We start from the raw sequence: 13,442 nt of genomic DNA on the forward strand, positions 1-13,442 counted from the left end.
GTTTTATAAGGAGAGGTAACAACAGGAGTCGCTAATACTACACCATAAGCGATTCTTATTTGGATTTCCCAAGGGTTTGTCAGGGCAAGGAGCTGGGATAGTGAGGAGATCTGTGGATGTTTTAAGCGTTGATTACTGGTTTGTCATTGGTCAGCCATTAGATCTGGTGAGCACTATTTCACATGTTAACAGTGGATCAAATCTAAGTCATTCGGTGAGGAGGACGACTTTATTATTGTAACTATGTGAATCACTGTGACGCTCTGTGCTTCCTGAAAAAAACGGAGCCAAGGGAGACTAGCTGATTCCAGCTTTCACACCTCCACACAGAGCTAGCAAATGCACAGATCTTATCAGGGTCTCTCTGGAAGCAGCTGACCTACTGTGACAGGGGCAAACGCAGGATTTTTAAGGGGGGGGTTCCTGAAAGGTCCAGAAGCACGTATGTCCCGAGTGCTTCCGAATACAGGTGGCTCCATACTGCCCATGCACAAAAGTGCGCTGGCGTATTACGGAGCTGCCTATCTTTGGAAGTACTCAAGGACACTAGTGTTTCTGAGGGCTTCTGGTAGCAGAAAATGTGAACGGGGTACAGCGCTGGAACAACTCCCCAAGAGAGGAACAGGAGATAGACTTAGTTTGGACAATTCAGTGGAATATGCTACATAGTTTCACATAGCGCAAGCGATACCCATATGATGCAGGGATATATGCATCTGCGGAAGATGTCGGCGCTACATAAATACTAAATAATAATATTTTGCCTCACCAGGATTGCACTTTTATTTAGCTTTCCTGTAAGACAAGAACACACAGTCAGCTCTAGGGGAAGAGGGAAACAAAGGTGAATGAGGGAGGGCTGGTGCACACCAAGAGTGCTTCTGAGCGTTTTTCAAATCAACAGTGATTTGAAAAGCGCTTGGCTAATGTTACCCTATGTGGGTGTTCCCACAGCAGCGTTGTGATTTTTTTCAAAATCGCAGGTATACTGCATGTAGCATGTTTTTGAGCAATTCATTCAAAAATCGCTCTGAAAATCACTTCACAAAATCTCACTCACAAATTGCTAGCGATTGCTATTGTCATTTTGGCGTTGCACTAGCCCAGAGAGAGGAGTGGAGAAATTGAGAATAGCCTGAGATGGAGCAGAGAACTTATCTGTATTGAAGTCCCACATCACACAGGCTACTTGCCTGTAATCGGACTCCTGTCCCTGTCAGTCTCTCACACAAGTCAGAAAGAAGCCCTCCTGGAGTCTAGGGACTGTCAAAAACTTTTCAGCTTGTTATCCACACCTTATCCACACATGCAGTCATTATAACAATGGGGAGAGACCAGACAGATGTTTGCCCACAGACCCTGAGTCCAGGCAAGCTCTGCATCATGCTGTGCATATTTACCAGCTTGCCTGCACTCTAATTTCATCATGTCTGACACTTCTGTGCTGTGGAGAGTCCAGGACTCCATAATCAACCTTCTCTCACTGCAGGCTGCATCTTCTTGTGAGGGTTGTGAGGGAAGCTCGGCTGCCTCTCTCATTCTATTAGCTGGAGGGAGGCACCAGAAGTAAGAAGGGAGGGAGAATGAGGCTGTTTATATTATGCGGGCTTCCCTGGCTGAATACACAGCTCAGTGCAGGGGGGAGGTTCCAGACACCCGGAATAGCCCCCTGAGTTCGCCAGTGTGTGACCCAGGAATTCCAAATATCCATATTTCCTTCACATTTTCTTCATAATTCATGGCATAGAAACTCTCTATGCCCATCAAATCTGCACAGGTTGTGGGATTCCGCAGGACGCAGGTTCTGAGAGGTTTACGGACCAATCAGACTCCCAGATCTAGCCTAAGACTGTTTTAAAATAACCCTCTAATACCCCAGAGGTCTGACCCCTCAAGTTTGATATTGTTATCGATAAATTCTGACAAACCTAAAGATGTTATTAGATTTAACATAACCTGTATGGTTTTGAAGATTAGCACACCTATCATGCTTCAGGTATATTCCTGTGTCCATGAGAAGGGGCGGGCACATCTCATGTTCCAAAGAGGTGTGTGATCCATGCCCCTAACTCCTCCTTGCTGAAGTGAAGGGTATAACTTAACGGGGCCCAGTTTATCGAGGGTCCTTCACCTTCAATCTGACGTCAAAGTAACATCAATCGACCAGCCCGCCAGGACACGGGCCAAAACCACCATTTTGGACTTCCTCCAAAGACTTGCGATTGCCGCATGGACTACCAATAACGGTATTTGAACTGTATATTAAGACATTCTGTTTCTCTTTCATCTCTACTCTCTTTTTATCAAACCGATCTGTTCTGCCAGACAGGTATATCTATCTGTGGGCTAAATTAAGCTGTGTGTATGTAGTTTTAGAATAAAACTAACATTTTTATCGTTCAGTCTTGTGCCTGTTCTGGTCATCTGATTGCTGCTATAACGAATCTGCCCTCTGAAGAGTCAGTCATACTACCGCATTGTTTTATTATTTGCTTATAAATTGTTCATTTGCTTGCTAGGTTGTAAATAACTATTTCTTCCTTCTAGGATTAGCTAGTATCCGATTTCCTGTGCGAAATCCATAACTTTAGTTTCTCGATTGGATATACAATCGAGATTGCATCATTGCTCACAGTCTTTAAGCCTTCGGAACTGACTATTCCCCGAATGGTGACTGGAGCATGTCGAACGTGATTGGGCTGGCTACCGTATTATGATAGCGTTGGGGTCTCTTCGCCCTATAAATCAGAGAGTGGTGGCAGTGAATTTACCCATTTTCCAGCGCGAAATCGATATTTTTTAGTTTACCGATTGTATATACAATCAGGATTGTACATGTATGGGCACCTCCAACCAATCTTAACCGTCTACTGCGCACACAGTGAATTTGCCTCCAGATAAGCAGTCTCTAGTGCATGAGACCTGCATGGCAACAGTGGCCTAGTAATACGGGATTGTGAAGTGATTGTAACATTACATATTGTCGGCAGCTGCGCGATCAATCTTTATTGTCAGTCTGTTCACCGTACTTCCTGCGTATGCTAATGAGAGCAGATTAGATGGGATTGGCACGCTCTGTTGCATTAACCTTCTTCCTCTGACGATCCAGCAACCGGTCTTTGTTGTCCGTCTGCTCACTGTACTTCCTGTGTACACTAACGGGAGCAGATTGGACGGAATCTGGATTGTCACAATCAATTTATTATGTGTTAGCGCCTACACACCATACAATTAACAATGTATGAGAGAATCCAGAAAAATTGGTCAATTACCTGGTAAAAAAATATTTTAATTTCAGCCACTCGATGAGAGGAAGGAAATAACTGGCTTCTGCCAGGTTAATAATAATAATGTTCAAAAACAATTTTCCAAGTGACATACTGGATGAAGGTGGTTCAGGATAGCTGTTCCTGTGGCCAGGGCGGGCTTGATGCTCCAATTCATTTAGGACCAAATTACACATTTTTTTTTGTAACTCTCTGATATTAGTAAAACAAAAGAAAAAACAGGCCACCGAGAGCCCAATAGTGCAATATAGTTTTAACAGAGAAAATCTGTCTAGATAGTTCGTGCAGAATTATACTCACAAAAAAGGGTCACCAGCAGGCAACCACTTGAAAGGCAGGTGGGGAGAATTGGTACCCGACCCCACTCGGGTATAAAAGTCGCTCTCTGTAGATAGGAAAAAAAGGGGGCGTACCCCTCCACCAAGGGTGGATAAGTAATATGTATCAAACGCAGATAGAACAGAGGCGCCAAAAAGAGTAAAAACACTATTACTTAAAAACAGTAAAAAGAGGGAAGGTAAGGTGGACTTACCTCCCTCTAGCAGTGGACAACAAGACTCTGAGGTAGAGTAGAATGCATTTATTAAACAGTGTAACTCCTAAAGATGCAACGCGTTTCGCGGGCCACAGCACCGCTTCCTTAGGCTATACAGGAGTTCAAAAAAGCTGTATCCAATCCAAGTATTGAATAAGCGCCTCATTCAATACTTGGATTGGATACAGCTTTTTTGAACTCCTGTATAGCCTGAGGAAGCGGTGCTGTGGCCCGCGAAATGCGTTGCATCTTTAGGAGTTACACTGTTTAATAAATGCATTCTACTCTACCTCAGAGTCTTGTTGTCCACTGCTAGAGGGAGGTAAGTCCACCTTACCTTCCCTCTTTTTACTGTTTTTAAGTAATAGTGTTTTTACTCTTTTTGGCGCCTCTGTTCTATCTGCGTTTGATACATAACACTCTGATATTAGTGCCTCATTAATTTCTGGAAATGTAAAGTAACTGTTGGGTTTGATTCACTAAACCATGATAACTCAAAGATCACACCTTATGACAAGATATCACACCTTATCAAAGATAGCACTCCTTATCAAAGTTAACACGCCTTATCAGAGTAGTATAGCAAGAGCTACAATGGCTCTTCCTGTGCCACCACTCTGAAAAACAGAATACAGCATCTGTCAGAATACAGCATCCCCCCCCCCCCCTAAATGATGATAGTAGCATCTCTGGCATTTTCTGTTTGTACTGAGAGTCTAATAAAGTTGCTACTGAGTACAGGTCTGTATCCTTCATTGTTTTGATACGGGGGTCCTTGCTCAAACACCTCAGCATGAACTGCCCCATTTCAATAAGGTTTGAGGCAGAGGGCTCCAGGTCCGGTTCCTCATCCAGGGTAACATCATCCATGACAGTTTGTTCCCCCCAGCTGCGGACAAGACCAGGGCACCCTGAAAGGTGAGAGGTCCCCCAGGAAGCCTGCTCTTCTCCTTCAACACAGTCACCATCCTCTTCTGACTCCTCTTCAGATTCCTCCTTTTGCCCATGTGCAGCAGATTGCATTGCCCTCTCTCCTATTTGCAACAGTGCAAACTGTTCATACTCTTCATGCTCATGCTCATCCACAGCCTGTTCAAAGCCATGTTGCAAGTCTTTGGACTTCACGGTGTTGTTGCTCCCAATATTCTCTTAGGCCTGGTGCACACCAGAGGAGTTTTTCTAAACGTTTTGAGTTTTTAAATCTGCTGCTAATGTTATCCTATGTGTCTGTGCACACTGGAGCAAGAAGGTTTTGTAAAAAAACCCATAGCATTACATTGGGAAGAGCTTTTAGAGGTTTTAAAAGCTCTTCCCAATGTAATGCTATGGGTTTTTTTTTTAAAAAAAGGGATCAAGTTATTGAAAAATTTAAAGCAGGCTTAGGCTACAAAAAAGATTTCCAAAGCCTTGAACATCCCAAGGAGCACTGTTTAAGCGATCATTGAGAAATGGAAGGAGTATGGCACAACTGTAAACCTACCAAGACAAGGCCATCCACCTAAACTCACAGGCCGAACAAGTAGAGCACTGATCAGAAATGCAGTCAAGAGGCCCATGGTGACTCTGGATGAGCTGCAGAGATCTACAGCTCAGGTGGGAGACTCTGTCCATAGGACAACTATTAGTCATGCACTGTATAAAGTTGGCCTTTATGGAAGAGTGGCAAGAAGAAAGGCATTGTTAACAGAAGCCATAAGAAGTCCTGTTTGCAGTTTGCCACAAGCCACGTGGGGGACACAGCAAACATGTGGAAGAAGGTGCTCTGGTCAGATGAGACCAAAATGGAACTTTTTGGCCAAAATGCAAAACGCTATGTGTGGCAGAAAACTAACACTGCACATCACTCTGAACACACCATCCCCACTGTCAAATATGGTGGTGGCAGCATCATGCTCGGGGGGTGCATCTCTTCAGCAGGGACAGGGAAGCTGGTCAGAGTTGATGGGAAGATGGATGGAGCCAAATACACGGCAAACTTGGAAGAAAACCTCTTGGAGACTGCAAAAGACTTGAGACTGGGGCGGAGGTTCACCTTCCAGCAGGACAATGACCCTAAACATAAAGCCAGGGCAACAATGGAGTGGTTTAAAACAAAACATATCCATGTGTTAGAATGGCCCAGTCAAAGTCCAGATCTAAATCCAATCGAGAATCTGTGGCAAGATCTGAAAACTGCTGTTCACAAACGCTGTCCATCTAATCTGACTGAGCTGGAGCTGTTTTGCAAAGAAGAATGGGCAAGGATTTCAGTCTCTAGATGTGCAAAGCCGGTAGAGATATACCCTAAAAGACTGGCAGCTGTAATTGCAGCAAAAGGTGGTTCTACAAAGTATTGACTCAGGGGGCTGAATAATTACGCACACCCCACTTTGCAGTTATTTATTTGTAAAAAATGTTTGGAATGATGTATGATTTTCAATCCGCTTCTCACGTGTACACCACTTTGTATTGGTCTTTCACATGAAATTGATGCATGTTTGTGGCAGTAATGTGACAAAATGTGGAAAACTTCAAGGGGGCCGAATACTTTTGCAACTCACTGTATATGGCATGATTTCACTGGTGGCGCCTCTGCTGCAATTGACCAGATTAGTTACCTCGAAAGGATGCATCAGTCTGCAGGCATCTTCTATGAACACCCATTACCTTGAGTATAAATAACCCATCTCCCCAGTGACTGTCCTACTAACCAATGCACACAGGTACTCATTCACTGCACATTGCTACTGGTACAGCCGATCCAACATAAGCAACGTTGAATTCCATCTAGTTTGGCTGTTTCAAATGAGATGTCTCAAAGGCCTGTTGAATTGAATGTTAGCAACGAGCGCCATGGCCATGTAGGATCTTCAGAAATGGGCAGTCACTTACCTGGTGTGCTTCAGGACATCCTAAAATCTAGGATAGTTGTTCACAAAACATTACACGATGTGATTTAAGATGTGTGCCATGCATGGCAGTCAATTAGCCCATTTTAAGTGCAGACTCCAGAATGGTACCATTATCACAATGACTTTTCCAAGACTCAAGTTGTGTGGGTTAGTCACATATTGGGCTGTGTCTGCAGAGCAGAAAGCAGTGCAGATCCAGTGTGGCTTTTTGCCACCAGGAACAACATTCGCAACACGGCATGAAACCATGGTACCTGCATAGTGGTAGATACACTGGCAAGAGGAGTGGAGGACTTGCCTGGGGAAGAGACAGCAGAGGAGAGATGAAGAGTAGGAGGATAAAAAGTGGTTGGCCTGCATCTCCTCACAGACTGACCTTCTAGCAAGTGCACAGAGGTACTCATTAACTGCATGTTGCTGCTGGTACAGCCAATCCAACATAAGCAACACTGAAGTCCATCTGGTAGGACTATCCCAAGTTAAGCATCTCACAGGCATGTTACATTGCTGCTGAATGTCTTCTGTGAGCTATGGCCGTTAAGGATCTTCGGAATTGGCCAGCCACTTTCCTGGCCTAAAACAAACATTAAAAACAATATTGCACTGACACTATGTGCAATATCATGTTGCCACAAATTATACGCAATACAATGTTATGCAATGCTGCTTCAACCCAATATGCTAACCAATATAGTGCTTTGTTTTGGTGGTGCATCTCCTCAAAACAATTCTAAAATCCAAACCAAAAATGAGAGTGCACTAGGCAAAGCAAGAGTTAATCTAGTAGTCTGTATAAATATTAGTTGCTTCAATTGATGGATCCAATATTCAAAAGGATTTGAGAGCTTAATATCTGCACCACCACGTCACCCGATGTAAAAAGGGGCACTCACCCTTTTCGCAGACCCTCTATCAGATAGGGTCAGCAGCACTTTGGAGTCATCTAGGGCGCCCCCGCCCTATCCTGAAATCTCAATCAATACTCCAGCTTGTACATGTCTCTTGTTACCAATTCACCTCAAATAAACAACAATCTGGCAGACAAAACAGTAAGATAAAATGTATTGTTAATAAAATTAGGGCTGTGACGCTCAACTCCCCTCTGGCCAAAAATCCTGGGCTCGCTTTCCCTTCACTAGTGTTTTCGCCACGATATACTCGACTAGTTTTGTCGATTTTGCAACTCATCAGGAGATCACCTTTCCTCCACTTTCCTGGTCTGCTTTAAAGTGAACCTCCAGACTAAAGATTGACTCAGCAGCACAGGAAAGGCCTGGTGTTTCTTTAACTGTTTCACAGCATCAGAACTTTTTTTCTTTTATACAAGCCTCATTTTTAGCTGCACAGAAAAAAACTGCCCGGGCATTTTTCCCCTAATGCTGTGCAAAGCATGATGGGATTTCTGATGTTGTATTTCTCGTTCTGGTGTTTTGGTGCAATTTTTTTTTTACATTTTTAATTTGACATTTGAAGCCTAGCGTGTGCAGCTGGGAGGGGTGATCAGGACACAGGACAGTTGAAACTGTGTCTCCTGCTCCCTGTCACCTTCTTTCAACCAAAAAGATGGCTGCCCCCATGACAAAGATGGCAGCCCCCATGAATCACAAACATTTGCCTGTTCTTTTAAAACGGGGTGGGTAAGAGATTATATTACCTATCTATTCTAATTAACATAACTAATGTAATTTAATGACAGTATGTTTGTTTAGGCTGAAGTTCCCCTTTAAGATGTCCTTGAATCCAAGATACATGTCCACGAAACCTTGCACAATCAGGTTCAATACATGTGCCATGCAAAGCATGTGAGTTAAGTTGCCCAATTTAAGTGCAGACAACCGACTGAGTACTGTAAGAACTGGAGGTGCCCTTTTCTAATGTTGTTAAATGTTCAGAGATCTCTAAAAGGCAGTATCCAACAGTAGCTTATGTGGTGTCCTACCTTTTAGGGTTCCTGTTCTAGATATATAAACCAGGATTCGGATAAAAAGTTAAAAAATATTTATTCATGCACTCCACAACGCGTTTCATGATAAAAACCGCTTCTCAGGTTAGTAACATGTCTAACACCAGTGTAGTCCTGGTGTTAGGCATGTGATGTTACTGACCTGAGGAAGCATTTTTGCAGCTCTTAGTTTGCAGGCACAACATCCGCAGCACAGCTTGAGAATGCCATACCTGCATAGTGGAATAGACACTGGGAAGCTTGGAGCACAGTGGCAGTGGCACAGAAGGAATTACCAAGGGGCCAGGGCCAGCTGCGACTGACTGACAGGGCTGATATGCAACACAAGTGTCTGTGGGACACACACACAAAAAAATAGATCACAAGAACAAAAGAGCTGTTGAGGGGTGCTTTTTAGCAATAAGTATCAGCAAGGAGCAAGCTAACAAGCATAACACAAGAGCCTAACTAAGCTTTCCCTATGTCTACAGCAGGTTCTCTCCCTTCTCTAATTACTTCAGCCACATGAGTGAGTGAAGAGGCTGATGCTGCCTGCCTACTATAAGGGGGGGGGGGGGGGGGGCGCTCCAGGAGGGAGTGTAGCCTGATTGGTTACCCTGTGTCTGCTGACTGTAATGTAGAGGGTCAAAGTTGACCCTAATGATATAGGGGGCAGATCATACTCGCATATAGTTCGTGGTTCACCGCGAACGCTAACTACCAAAGTTTGTGTGAATCGGTTCATGGTCAAACCGTTTGGGCCATCTCTACTCCTGGGGGAGAGGGGCGGCCAAGCCTTTCCCTCTCCCTCCAAGCCCTTGTCCAATCCATGAATAAGGGGCTCTTCCCCACCTCCGGTGCCCCAGGAGGAGGTGAGGGTGATGACTTACTGTGGGGTTCATGGTGGCATCTGGGAGTTCCCTTTAAGAAGGGGACCCCCAGATGCCCACACCCTCCCAGGAGAAATGAGTATAGGGGTACAAAGTACCCCTTACCCATTTCCATAAAGGGTTAAATAAAAAGAAACACAACTATGAGAAAAGTCCTTTAATGTTCTTAATTAACCAGAAATACTAACCTGTACCTTTAAAAAATGTACCCACACCAAATATCCTCAGAAAAGGTCCCATGCCAATATCTTCTAATGTTGCGATCTTCAATTAAGTTGATTGAAGATCTCCCACACCAGACGATCTATACTAATTCGTATAGCTGAGAATGCGTCCACATAGGACGCATAGTGCCGGCTCCTGCTGTCCTCCCTGCCTCCTCACCTGTCACCCTCACCTAGTCTGGCACCTGGTGCTCCCAGGTGGGGAGACATCGGGAGACAGCAGCTATGCGTCCTTACAGCAGGACGCATTCTCAGCTATACTAACCGGTTCATGATCCGGTTCTTTTTAATGATTTGAATCGAATGAATCAGTAAATATTGTTTCTCGCTATCTTTGTAACATATCCTGCAAATTTGGTGTTGCTGGGATGTAAGGGGCCTTTGCTATTAACTGCTAAAGTCGGCGGGAATTGTTTCTCTAAGAACTGTCATTTACGCATTTAAATGTATACTATTTTGCTTTGAAATTTTAAAATCGATGTTCTCAAAAAGTATAAGGTCTTTTTGAATTTTTTTTTCCTATCAACATTCCCATGCAAATTTGGCGTTTCTGGCATTTAAGGGGGCTTTGCTATCAACTTTTAAAGTCGTCGGCGGTTGGAAGATTTCCCACAATCAGTAAGATCTTTAACCTCCTTAGCGGTAACCCCGTGTGTGACACGGGATAAGCCGCCGGAGGGTGCCGCTCAGGCCCTGCTGGGCCGATTGACTTAATTTTTTTTTTGCTGGACGCAGCTAGCACTTTGCTAGCTGCGCCAGCACCCCGATCGCCGCCGCCGCGCGCCCGATCGCCGCTATCCGGTGCGGCGCGCGGCCCCCCCCCCCCCCAGACCCCGAGCGCTGCCTGGCCAATCAGTGCCAGGCAGCGCCGAGGGGTGGATCGGGTCTACCAATGACGTCCCGACGTCGCTGACGTCGGTGACGTCATCCCGCCCCGTCGCCATGGCGACGGGGGAAGCCCTCCAGGAAATCCCGTTCTTTGAACGGGATTTCCTGATCGCCTATCGCCGGAGGCGATCGGCGGGGCTGGGGGGATGCCGCTGAGCAGCGGCTATCATGTAGCGAGCCCTCGGCTCGCTACATGATAAAAAAAAAAAAATTAAAAAAAAACTGTTGCGCTTCCCCCTGGCGGTATTTTTCATACCGCCAAGGGGGTTAAAATTGATTTTCTCAAAAAGTATAAGATCTTTTTGAAAAAGTTTTTTCCTCTTGTAGTCACGGACCCCTCCAGATGTTAGACCCCTTGAAACATCTTTTCCATCACTTTTGTGGCCAGAAACAGTGTTTGTAGTTTTTCAAGTTCGCCTGCCCATTGAAGTCTATTGCGGTTCACACAATTCACATAAACTCGAACTTTTACGAAGTTTGCGTTCGATGTTCGAGCCATCTCTATTCAAGATATTAGGCATGTTGGGGAATTTGAGGAAGGGTGCATTCTAATATATCCAAGATAAACACCAACACCTCCCCCCAAACCCATGCAATATTTGAGCAGACCAGGTATATAAGCCAGGGGTTCATATTTTTTGTCTTTACATTGAGGACTTATATACTTATTATTATTTAGTATTTAAAGTAGAGCTTCAATAGATCTAAGTTTCACTTACCTGGGGCTTCATTTCACAAAATAGTAAATTGCTCTCTGCAAGCAGGCAGGTTTCCTACCTCTCTAAAAGAAGGAATCATCAAGCCCCTTCTTAAAAAACCTTCCATGGTTCCAGATGCAATGAGCAGCTACAGACCTGTCTCCAACCTCCCCTTCTTAGGTAAAGTTATTGAAAAGGTTGTCTATCTGCTACTTAAAACCAGGTTGTCAGTAAACAACATCCTGGACCCTCTACAATCTGGCTTTAAGAAACACCACAGCTGTGAAACAGCCCTCATCCAAGTCTGCAACGATCTGCTCATGGCAAGATACAAAGAGCCAGTGCTCGCCATCAAAACAGCTCTATCCTAAAGCAACACCAGTCAGGATTGGGAATTCAGACATAAACAGCTCCAACCTTGTGCGCAGCCTTGGCGTACTAATAGATGGGGATTTGAGTTTCAGAAACCAAATTTCATCTGTAGTTAAATCTTCCTACTTTCATCTGAAGAACATTGCAAAGATTAACCACTTCCCGACCTCCTAACGCACAGGGGCGGCCGGGAAGTGGAGCCCGCAAGGACAAGCTCACCCACAGAGGCGGCGGTCCTTGTAAGGGCATGGGCGGAGCGATCGTGTCATCCATGATGCGATCCTCCACCGGCGCCTGACTCCGTTCACCCGCCGCAACATCCCGCTGGCCATACGGAAGCGTCGGCGGGATGTTAACCCGACGATCGCCGCATTCAAAGTGTATAATACACTTTGTAATCTTTACAGTGGCTGCAGTGGCTGGATAGTGTAATGGTTAAGGGCTCTGCCTCTGACACAGGAGACCTGGGTTCAAATCTCGGCTCTGCCTGTTCAGTAAGCCAGCACCTATTTCAGTAAGGAGTTTCTTGGGCAAGTCTCCTTAACACTGCTACTGCCTACTGAGTGCACTCTGGTGGCTGCCTCACAAGCGCTTTGAGTCCGACAGGAGAAAGGCGCTATACAAATACTGCCATTATTATTATACAGGCTGCCTCTTGCCCTGGTGGTCCCAGTGTCCGAGGGACCACCAGGGCAGGCTGCAGCCACCCTAGTCTGCACCCAAGCACACTGATCTCCCCCCCCCCTGCCCCCTGATCGCCCACAGCACCCCTCAGACCCCCCCCTGCCCACCCCCCAGACCCCTGTTTACACCCAATCACCCCCCTAATCACCCATCAATCACTCCCTGTCACTATCTGTCAACGCTATTTTTTTTCTAACCCTAAACTGCCCCCTGGGGACTCCTGATCACCCCCCCACCCCTCAGATTCTCCCCAGACCCCCCCCCCCAGACCTCCCCCCCCCCGTGTACTGTGTACCTCTATCCCCCTGATCACCTGTCAATCACCTGTCAATCACCCATCAATCACCCATCAATCACCCCCTGTCACTGCCACCCATCAATCAGCCCCTAACCTGCCCCTTGCGGGCAATCTGATCACCCACCCACACCAATAGATCGCCCGCAGATCCGTCGTCAGATCACCTCCCAAGTGCAGTGTTTACATCTGTTCTCTACCCTAAACACCCACTAATTACCCATCAATCACCCCCTATCACCACCTGTCACTGTTACCCATCAGATCAGACCCTAATCTGCCCCTTGCGGGCACCCAATCACCCGCCTACACGCTCAGATTGCCCTCAGACCCCCCCTTATCAATTCGCCAGTGCATTAGTTACATCTGTTCTTCCCTGTAATAACCCACTGATCACCTGTCAATCACCCATCAATCACCCCCTGTCACTGCCACCCATCAATCACCCCCTGGCACTGCCACCCATCAATCAGCCCCTAACCTGCCCCTTGCGGGAAATCTGATCACCCACCCACACCAATAGATCGCCCGCAGATCCGACGTCAGATCACCTCCCAAGTGCATTGTTTACATCTGTTCTCTCCTCCAAACACCCACTAATTACCCATCAATCACTCCCTGTCACTGCTATCCATCAGATTAGACCCCTATCTGCCCCTAGGGCACTCAATCACCCGCCCACACCCTCAGAACCCAGCCCTGATCACCTCGCCAGTGCATTGCTTGCATCTATTCT

Source organism: Hyperolius riggenbachi, chromosome 2 (genome assembly GCF_040937935.1).
Source record: "Hyperolius riggenbachi isolate aHypRig1 chromosome 2, aHypRig1.pri, whole genome shotgun sequence".
NCBI classification, from domain to species: Eukaryota; Metazoa; Chordata; class Amphibia; order Anura; family Hyperoliidae; genus Hyperolius; species Hyperolius riggenbachi.